At 39.2% G+C, this 9682-nt stretch overlaps 1 pseudogene; it reads left to right on the top strand.

Annotated features, from left to right (window-relative positions):
- Nucleotides 1-2350: 2350 nt before the first annotated feature.
- Nucleotides 2351-7482, top strand: LOC128591356 (hyaluronan mediated motility receptor-like; annotated as a pseudogene).
- Nucleotides 7483-9682: the final 2200 nt, after the last annotated feature.

The raw sequence follows: 9682 nt of genomic DNA on the forward strand, positions 1-9682 counted from the left end.
TCCCAAGGCCATGGACTGTGATCACGGTCATCCCAAAGAACATCCTCCTGTTTGCCACTGGCTGGCAGAGTGCATAATCACAAGAGAGCAAGGGCCATCCCCAGGCTCGCAATCTTGTGAGTGAAATTCTTGTATAAATCACTAGACAGGGAAGGGTGTCTTTGTGATACTGGCGGACAACCAGATATCACCTCCTTACAGGCCTTCTGCTGGTCCTAATGGTCCCAGGAATTTCATGGAAGAAAGAAAGGTGGAAATTGCAGCATAAACATTGCATTTTGTTCTGTCCAACCCTCCTTCCTCCTCTCTTCTCTCATTCTATCTTGAACTCACAGAAAAATAACATACTTAATACCTCCGTCAGATTATCATACTGTACGGGAAAACCTTTTCTGGGTTACTGATACAACAATCACTTAGCACTCAGTGTGACTGACCTGGGATTGCGTCATTATCATCTGGACGAAGACACCTGATATCTCCTCACATAGGCCAGGCTTCCTCCGGCTTAAAGTCCATGTGGATCGTGCTAAGCACTAATCATCTTGGTCATGTGCAAGAAAAACCTGCGGCTTTTACCTCAAGTCTCCTTCATGTCTTTCATTTTGCCAAAAGGTGTTTACATTATATCTGAGATAAATGAGTCTAGGAAAATAAAAGTTTGTAATTAAAGGGACAGATTTTTGAACAGGAGACTCTGAGGAAGAGAGCTCGTGTTGTCTGAGAACCCCAAGGAGATGAACCCTGCCCAGCCTCACCCTTCCAGCAGCAAGGACTGTGTGTTAAGGAGGTAATTAAGTTTGCCTGTGATAAGCAGCTGGGAAAAGGCTGGAGTCCACGATAAGCAGCAAGTGCTGCTATAAAAAGTGACCAGGAACAATGCTGTCAGCAGAGGGAAGCCAGTGTTCAGACAAGAACCCTGGAAGAGTGTGGCAGAGAGGGAGGGCAAGCACCCTGGAATCCAACAATCCAGCTCCCAGTGCAAAGGTGCCTCATCGAAGCCGGCACAGCTTCTCATGCCTCAATTTCCACGTCTACACAATAAGGGGATCGAATCATATGACCCCTTTATCAAGCTTCATTGTGCTCTGAATCCACAAAACCTGACTGGAATCTTTATCCAGGCGCTTTCTCATTTAGAAGCTTATAGCACCCTTAATTAGAAATTTAATTAATGGCATCTATTTCTGTTAGAATGATATTTGGGGGAAAACAAATGCATTGTTGATTTTTTTTCTTAGTCTCAGTTATCCAAAGCTAAGAAAATAAGGGCTGCTAATGCCTTGTCTTCGCCATCTGGGCTTTCTGGAAAAATGCCAATTTGATGTGTTGTGTTGACTTGCCCACCCCAGCACAATTTGAAATTTTCAGCATTCTGTTATCCAAACTAAATCTGACTGTCACTTACTACCCAAAGAAGTACAGTATTACCACATTACTGTCTTGACAAGTATGTTCACAGTATCCATACCAATATTCAGGTTCTGTCTGTAGGAGCAACACATAATTATTCATAGTGATGTGGAAAATGTAGCACTGAGCTTATTTCTCTTAACCATTAAATCAAATGTATGTGACCAAAATGCCCCTTTGAACCTTCGAACTTCAGGTCCTAGGAAGTTTATTTCAACATCTTGTTTCTAAGCTGTTGGATCAACTGTTCCGTTCCTACTTATTAACTCATAGGGCCTAATCCCCTCCCCTTGCCATATCATCTGCCTTGGCTGTCATGGGGAGAGGCACATCTTATAGACAAGCCTGGCCAGAAACTGGAGCTCACCAGCACCTGTGCTGCCCTCACCACCCACTCCTTCCCATGTCGACTGAGGCTCTCTTACCAAAGTGTGGGCATCTTCATTACTCACCCAGGCTGGGTAACGTCCACTGTCCCCTTCTCCAGGGAATAAGGTGAAACTCTCCTTCTTGTGGCTGTTTCTTAGGAGGTATCCTAAAGCAGACCTAGGTGGTTTCTTAGCAATCTATAGCTTTTTGTTTTGTCATTCAGCCATGCATTGGTTTCGTAGGACTGCTGTAATAAATTACCACAAACTGGGTGACTGATAGCAACAGAAAATTTTTTCTATGTAGTTCTAGAGATAGAAGCCTCAAATTGGGGTCTTGTCAGGGCTGTGCTCCCTCCAAAGGCTCTAGGGAAGAATCCCACCCTACTGGTTGCAGTTCTGCTGGTTCTTACGTCTGCTTTCATCTTTATACAGCCTATCCTCTTCACTATGAGTCTCTCCCCTGTGTCCCTTATAAAAACAAACATTGCTATTGGACTTGGGGCTATTGGATAATACAAAAACAAACATTGCTATTGGATTTGGGGCTACTGGATCGATAATCCAACATGAGCTTACCTGCAGATACTTCATTACTTCTGCAAAGACGCTTTTCCAAAATAAGGCCAAATTTCAGGTACCAGGATGTGGCTGACATATCTTTTGGGGAGCTATTCTTCCACCCACTAAAAACCGCTCATGGTGAGAGCATTTCCCAGATAAGGAACTTAGACTTGGAGTGATGCTTTGTCATTTTCCGTGCATCGCTCTTCCTCAGGGCATGTGGGCAGGCAGACCACAGAGTGGGTCTCCTTGGAACCACTGCTCCTTTTCAGCCTCCAGGTCCTGAACCTGAGTGTCAGCCACCATGCCAGTGTCCTCCTGCCCATGATGAGGCTTTACTCAGGAGTTGTCCCTCCCTACAATATGATTTCTACCTCTCCTCAGATCTCTGTTACACAAATCTTTATTGGTCTGAATTACAAAAAAAGACACATTTCAAATTCTTTCCTATAAAGTTTCTGGGCTCTAGGAAACCGGAAAAAATTCTGAAATATAAAGGCATTGTTGTCAAACCCCTCAGACTGGCTTGTCCAAGTCTGTGCTCCAATCCATCCATGTGATCCCATGGTTACCTGTGTAATTCATAGATTTCAGAAGCTAAGCAGGGAGCAGGTGAGAGTTATGCTAATTTGCTTACAGAGCAAATAAGGAGTAAAGAAACCTCGAAAATATCTTCTTTCTGCCTCTCAAGATACAGAACTATGACAAGTGATATACTAAAAGATAATCTGCACTTTTTTCTAAAGCTGGCTCCCAATAAAAGAATTAAGTTATGATTTTCATAAAATTTTGGGAGGAAAAGATGAGGAAAAAAATTGTAATTTTTTTTTATCTCATCTCTGATTTTACTCAATCTAACCAATGACTTCACCCTTCTCCTTCTGTCCTCACTGCTACATTAAGAGAAAAGCTTAGGGATGCATCAGATGATGATTTAGGATCAATAGATGGGACCACAAAATCAGGTGGCATAGCCTTAGGTCAGAGGAGTCTGTTCAAGTAGGAGAGAAGGATTAAGTAGGGTTGGATCTCGTCACCTGTTGTGTCATATTATACTTGGATTATAGTTGATATATACATATGTATGTGTGTGTGTATATATATATATATATATATATTTTTTTTTTTTTTTTGCAGTTTTTGGCCGGGCCTGGGTTTGAACCCACCACCTCTGGCATATGTGGCCGACATCCTACTCCTTTGAGCCAGGCACCACCCCGATTATAGTTGATATTTACTTGGGATGCTCAGAACATGGAAAGGCAAAGTCAGCCTAAATCTAAGAGAGATAGAACTTGGAGTAGAATTGATGTACAATTAGAACACCCTCCTCAATTCAGAAGCAGAAATGTGAATGAAATGGAGATGCCGCAGAAGCAAAGACACCCCTGGCCTTGGTTTAAACTGGTCTAATCTCCCTCCCTGTGTTTCAGCTGCATGTATGTGCAGTGTTTATTGGGCTGGGTGCTAGTGCTGACTCATACTGGCTCATAAATTTTTTAAAAATTTGTAAGCCAGTTAAACATCATTATTAAAAATAAGTTTATATAAGATTGCAATTAAATAAATTATATTAAAAGCAAAGGTAATAAATACTCGAAACTTATTATTTTCTAATTATTTCTTTACCATTTATCAGTTTATTACTATTAAGATAACATCTCTAAAGGCCCAAGATTTATTTGATTTCACCAGTATGATATCACCATAGCATCTGACACAGGAAAAAAGAAATGATTCCCACATCTCTTAAGGAGTGACTTGGAAGCCAGGGATATGTTATATAGATACATTAAAATTTATCTATAATTTTCCCCTTCAATGTACTGCTGGAGTTTTTGCCTGAATCTAATAGCTAAACTATCTTTTTGTTATACTATGGGAAAGATACAATGAGGGACAAGGAAAAGAATGAAGGGAGTGGGGGATGAGAAAGCAAGTCTTGCCTCTCAGATGACAAGTCCTGGTCCTCCCATGCTCCCTTGGCCCCTCTAAACCATGTGATCAGCCATGCAGCACCTCTTCTAATTTGTCTTTGGCAAGAAAATCAAAACTCAGAAGACTGTTCCTAACAAATTAGGTTAGATGTTATTTTAAATATGTCAAGTACAATTCATTTCCACCTGAGGGAAATCAACCTACTTCTTCAAAGCAAGTTATGCTCTTCGCAGAGTCACCTAATTAAACTATCACAAGATAGAATACTAACTGGGATCCTCATTAGACAGCAGATAGAATGCACCTTGGGTCATATTTCTCATCATTGTTCTTACCTGCATCATCAAGCTAAACTGTAAAAGAGTGTAAGTGTCTAACAGAGCAGATGCTATTAGTGGTGAGCTCAAAATCCTATTTCCAACTCTCCCTTGCTGCCCAAGTCATGATCATATTTGAGTGTTCACCTCACATGGCAATGTGCCTGGGAACGTGATCCCATCTTCTACTTAGAAGTTAATCTTAATTCATCCAAATCTAGCATAATAATTCCATTCCCCTTCCTAGTGGTTGCTTAAAGCCTGGGTCTGTGACACAGTTATGGCCAAGGAGATAAGGACAGACACAGAAAGGGTTTCCCTTGCGGCACATGCACAGGAGCTCAAGCTGGTGTCTGGGCCATTTACCATGAAACCAGTGGGACCCATTTCAAAGAAATGAAATCCAGAAAAGTTTACATCCAAAGAGCAATGGAGAAGGACTGAACCAATGAAGCAAGAATTCACTACGTCTTCATCTACATGACACCAAAATGTAAGCTTTCCAACCTCTCAGTTGTAAAAGTGCGCCTGTGCAAAAGCTACTTACTCCTGCAAAGGCGGTGCCCCATCTCCAGGTGCTTATGATGTTAAAATGTCAGAAGCATTGAAAGGACCAGTATCCTTTCAGAAACCAGATTTAAAAAACAAAAACACTGTCAACAAAATTCTAATGTTGATAAAGTTGCTACCTTGACTTCTTCAGCTAGAAAAGTTAAAACTTTGGAATTAAAGAAGAAATCTCAAAAGAAGGATAAAGATTTGAAAGTCCTGGAAAAAGAGATTCATGTTCTTGTGCAGGAACGTGGTGCTCAGGACAAGAAAATCTGGGACCTGGAAACAGAGTTGGCTAAATTGGAAACCAAGCTTCACGTCTCCGTAAGGGAAAAAAGTCACTCTCTGCTAGTAATGCTTCATTGGAAAAACAGCTTATTGAATTGACAAAAGACTAATGAACTACTAAAATCTAAGTTTTCCAAAAATGATGACCAGAAGAATTTGAAAATTCTAAGCCTGGAGTTGATGAAACTTAGAAACAAAGATGAAGAATATGACAGCTAAGCAAGAAGGCAGGGAGGTGAAGCTGCAGGTCACCCAGAAGAATCTCGAACAGTCTCAGGACAGAACAGCCCAACTTGAGAAAGACAAGACTGATGAAAACTCTGAAACAGAAAAACTCTTAGCATACATCAAAGAAATTAGTTGTGCATCAGATCAAGTGGAAAAATACAAGCTAGTTATTGCCCAATTAGAAGAAAATCTGAAAGAGAAAAATGATGAATTTTTAAGCTATCAGCAGTCTCTTGAAAACACTACATTGTCGAAACAAGTTGAAGACCTGAGTGCTCAAAGCCAGCTGCTTGAAAAGAAATGGAAGACCTTGTAAACAGGAATAGAGAACTGGATGAAAATCTAAATGCCGACATACAAAACTTAGAAGTTTATTCTTGGAAAATGAAGAATATGAAAAGCTTCAACGAAAAGTGTTACAAAGTGAATCACTTCTGTAACAAGAGAAGTAATTATCTTCTAGTCTTCAGCAGAAGCTATGCTCTTTTCAAGAGGAAATGATTAAAGAGAAGAATCTATATGAGGAAGAATTAAACACTGGATGAGCTTGACAAATTATAGCAAAAGGAGGAAGAAGCCAAAAGGTTGGTGGAGCAGTTGGACAAAGAAAATTTAGAGCTGAAGAACACAAACTCTTAGAAGAAAAGCTGAAAGGAAAAGAAGCTGAACTGGAAAAAAGGAATGCTGCTGATGCTCAGGCCACCCTGGTTTTACAGGAAAAGTATAATAGCACAGTACAAAACTTTGGGGATGTTACTGCTCAGTTTGAAAGGTACAAAGCATTAGCAGCTGCTGAGATAGAAAATCTGAAGCTGGAAAACTCGTCACTACTGGAAAAAGTGGCCAAGGCCGAGAAAAGTGCAGAGAAGTTTCAACATCGGATGTTGGCAACTGAGAGTACAAATCAAGAATCTGCAAGGATGCCTCTAGACCTGCAAACCAGGTCAGCACTTAAAGAAGCAGAAGTTAAGTAAATCACAGCTTCTTCTCTTGAAAAATAACTGATTTGCAAAACCAACTTAAGCAACAAGAGGAGGACTTTAAGAAACATCTGGAAGATGAAGCAGCAAGAAAATCTGGAAAAGAAAATTCAGTGGCAGGCTCCCACGCCCGTAGCACAGTAGTTACAGTGTCAGCCACATACACCAAGGCTGGCGGATTCACTGGCGGGTTGGAGCATGGCCCGAACCAGCTGAACAATAATGACAACTGCAACAAAAAAATAGCTGGGCATTGTGGTGGGCACCTGTAGTCCCGGCTACTCATAAGACTGAGGCAAGAGAATCACTTAAGCCCAGAAGTTTGAGGTTGGTGTGAGCTGTGACATCACAGCACTCTACCAAGGGCGACAAAGTAAGACTCTGTCTCAAAAAAAAAAAAAAAGAAAGAAAATACAGTGGCAGAATTAACTGAAGAAATGAATAAGTGGCGTCTCCTTTATGAATACTGTATAATAACACAAAACCTTTTCTGCTACAACTGGATGCATTTGAAGCAGAGAAACAGGCATTGTTGAATCAGGAACAGCTAAATAAGAGATTCACATGGCAAATTATTGGGTCATCGGAATTTAAAGCAAAAAATCAAATCATGTTGTAAAGTTGAAAGACGAAAATAGCCAACTCAAATCGGAGGTGTTGAAACTCCGCTCTCAGCTTACTAAAAAGAAACAAAGTGAGGCAAAACTTCAGGAAGAATTGAATAAAGTTCTGGGTATCAAACACTTTGATCCTTCAAAGGCTTTTCAGCATGAAAGTAAAGAAAATTTTGGCCTCAAAACCCCATTAAAAGAAGGCAACACAAACTGCTGCTAAACTCCCGGAGAGTGTCAAGAATGATGAAAGGAAAATCTGGAAACCTGTGGAAAATTATTTTATTCTTGTTATCATTATTATTGATATGATTGTTTTTGTTCTGTTTGTTGTGGGTATTTTATATTATATTTAACTTTGACTGCCTGTCCTTAGTATATGAAAGGAAATTCAATATTTTTTACCAAAAAAAAAAAAAAAAAAAAGAAAAAGAAGAAGATTTCCTCATGGATGAAAAGAAGCATGCCAGGAAAGATGGTCCCTCTCTACTTTTCCTGAACCTTCTCATTTCTTCATTAGATACCTTGTACTACAACAGCTATCTTGTGACCATGACACGAGGCATGGATGATAAACTAAGAGTATCTGAACTGCTTAGTTATCCCCCTCTGGAGCTGCCCTATCCCAGGATTTCTCACCATTTTAAATAAACACCTTCATTGTTCATATAAGTAGTTCTCAATATATTGTCCACATATCATAAGCAACAGCATCAGCTGAAGGCTTTCCAGACATATAAAACCTCAGGTGCCACTTTAGAGTCAGAAGCTATGGAGAAGGGACCCAGTAATCTATGACATAGCAAGCCCTTCTATGCTTTTGATGCATGTTCAAGTTTGAGAACCATTGATTCAGGCCATTGTGTAACACCTGGCCACAAGGCTTTGAATCTATTTGATAGGCAACGCCAAATTTTTGAATTATTTTCTATAGAAAATATCACAGTATGTTGTTCAGGTGACCTATAAGAACTAGCCCCCAAATTTCAGCTAATGATTGGTAACCATGATCAAATACTTACTATCTTTTGGTACCAGGTATATTTATTATATAACAGGTGATGGTAGGCCTAGGCTATGTAGGGAAAATGCCAGCATCCTGCACTAGAGACAAATGGTATATGTGTTAGTTATCTCATTTGGTGCTTTTATGTTTTCTTTCATGGCTGGACACTAAAATGTTATATTACATCTACTGTGATTATCTAAACTGCCAATTATATGGTGAGAGGTGAAAATTACTAAAATAATTTGTTCTCATTCACTTTCAGGAAGATGAAATGAAAAGCTGACATGCATTTTTATTTTTTTTATTTATTTATTTTTTTTTCCTTTTTTTATTTTTATTAAATCATAGCTGTGTATATTAATGTGATCATGGGGCACCATACACTTGGTTCATAGATCGTTTGACACATTTTCATCACACTAGTTAACATAGCTTTCATAGCATTTTCTTAGTTATTTTGCTGAGACCTTTACATTCCACATTTACTAGGATTCACATATACCCTTGTAAGATGCACCGCAGGTAGAGGGGGGAGGTAGGTGGAGGGAGGGGGATTAATGGGATGACATGCATTTTTAAAGAAAATTTCAGGCAAAGCACTAGAAAAGAATGTATGCAATTCTCATAATTAAAATGCCAAGCTTAAAAAGATAGGCCTTCAAAATATAGGATGTATGTGAGGATATGGAATTCAGCATATTTAACTACACATAATATATTGAAGCAACATGGAAATCTCTTTTTTTGGTTATAAATGGGTCAATGCCCTACAAATAATGCTGGTAAAGTTGATATGTACATGAAGAAAAATGAGATAATAGATACAACTTAGATGCTAATTGAGCTTTTTTTCTCTTTCCTTGATGATTTTCAATTCTATTCACCAGTATAGTTAACTAGTAACCAAAACACCTAATTATGAAAAATAGCAAGAATCTGGCACAGAATAAAAATAAAGACATGAGGACACACAGCTACATTCAGCAAATTGTACAAATTGGTGACTTAATGTCTACTAGGAAGAAAAGAAGCTTGAGTCAGTACCTAAGCTGTAGACAAACGTAACTTTTGCTATACCTGCTTTTGATGTATTCTATTTTAATCAATATAATTATGACAGTACTCTCATATGAGCATGTTGTGTGATCTATTTTCTCTTCCAGATTGTCTTTCCTACTCAACATTGTTTCTAAGAGGAATTTAATAATCCATTCATCTTCGCTCAGATCTAGGGAAGAATCAGCAGTCAGTGCAGTTTATGAGCACCGGCTTCAGAGTTAAACTGCTGGGTTTCCCACCTCATGGGGCAGTATGAGATAATATAAGTAAAACACTTAGGACAGTACCTGGTACAAGTGCACAAATCGCGTTAACTCTTAATAGTATTAGGGAGTAATTTTAATCTCTCTCTCCT

This window comes from Nycticebus coucang, chromosome 8 (assembly GCF_027406575.1).
Source record: "Nycticebus coucang isolate mNycCou1 chromosome 8, mNycCou1.pri, whole genome shotgun sequence".
Classification (NCBI taxonomy): Eukaryota; Metazoa; Chordata; class Mammalia; order Primates; family Lorisidae; genus Nycticebus; species Nycticebus coucang.